The following is a 1,642-nucleotide window of genomic DNA, read 5'->3' as shown; positions in this document are numbered from 1 at the left end:
GCTTGTCTTTCATTGCTCAGTTCACTTAAGTAGCTTTTGTTTCTGAGAAACCAAAGAAATTAAATGAAGGATTTAAAATAAAGTTTAGGTTTTGTAGAACATGCAGAATTTATACCATGTAGCTATTAGAGAAATCTGCAGAGCCTATTTGCTTCTGAGTTGCAAATGTCAAAGCTTACTCTAAGACTGATAAAACTGGTGGAAAAACTGCACATTGGAATTTGTTAGTTCATGAGCCTTACAAATTCGCATTGCTAATAACAGCTTGCCTGGAGCTTCATAGGACCTGGCAGATTTCTATAAAATGCACGGTCTGTTTGAGGCATTGCTAAATAATAATGTCTAGTGTTTAAATCCCTATTACAACTAAAATTCACTGCAAGTCAGCCCTATCGTGGCTGCTTGTTTGCCAGTAAATAGCAGGTGGCTAAAAGTTTTTGCAGCAAGAGCTGGCTGCCCCCAGAAGAATGGTTTAAAAGAAATAATCTGCTTTCTCCAGTGCGTATGCAGAATGAAGCGGGACCATGAGGGTCCTCTCATACACAGCAAGCTTACAGAATGGAGTATGTTTAAATACGTACTTGCCCACCCTCATTTACAAAAGGTTTGTAGAGGAAACAGGTCTTCAGTATGCATGTTACTGCTTCCCACCAACACATCTGAGGTGCTCATATTATACGTACTTTATGAGGAGACAGGCAAAAAGTATGGCAGTAAGAAAACCTTTGCCAGTATTGAAAGTTATATTTACTTAAAAATGTCTCATGAGAGGTATCTGGCACATCTGTGTTCAAACAAAATGTTTTTAAATGATGGGAATTTGATGGGGAGACAGGCATTTCTGATGTTAGTTTGTAGAAAAAAAAAAATCTGTGTTGCAGTCACTGAAAACTGTTACAGAACAGACAACTGCTAGGTGATCTGTGATAAAATAATTTATTGTGGTTGCTGTGATTTCAAGTATGCCTCTAAACGACTGGCTTCGAGTATTTGATCCTTGTCACTCCCCAAAGTCTAACCCAAATTTTATTTTGTTCTTGTTAAAATTTGAGTAAGTCATGTAGAAATTGGAAGGATATTTTTCATATGGATACTTTCATTGCACTACCTTTCCTTCCTGAATCTAACAATACTTTGATTTTTTTAAGCTACCTCTTTATGTTGAGCTTTTTTGTCAATTTTTTATTTAATTGATTTTTTTTTTTAGAAAACTACAAAATATTTCCTTTTTTATTTATGTGGGAATCCATGACTTAAAGACCACAAGTCCTCCTGTTTAAAGTTTTTCTTAAAGGCCTTTTAAGTTCAGTTAAAAGACTTAAGCTTTTGAAGGAGCAGAATAATTACACACTTAGAACATGGGTTCTCCTTTGTGTACTGTTTGCTTTTAGAAGGGCCAGAAAGCCCTTAATTTTATACTAACCTCAGTTGAGGACATGACTTTTTGGGGGCAATAAAAAGTTTTGAGTTGGGGAGTTTTAATCAATTTAATTTATTGCCAATTAAAGAGCTTTTAGTTACTGGTTTTGGTATTGAAAGAAAAAAATAAATAAAATACTTAAGGAAAACACTGCTGCTTTCTTCCAGACACCATTCTTCCCTCTCTCCCCCCATGCCATCCCCCACCCCACAGCGGTCTACA

Source organism: Pygoscelis adeliae, unplaced genomic scaffold, assembly GCF_000699105.1.
Source record: "Pygoscelis adeliae isolate BGI_AS28 unplaced genomic scaffold, ASM69910v1 Scaffold120, whole genome shotgun sequence".
NCBI lineage: Eukaryota > Metazoa > Chordata > Aves > Sphenisciformes > Spheniscidae > Pygoscelis > Pygoscelis adeliae.
The sequence above is the reverse complement of the archived record's forward strand: the minus strand, read 5'-3'. Positions refer to the sequence as shown.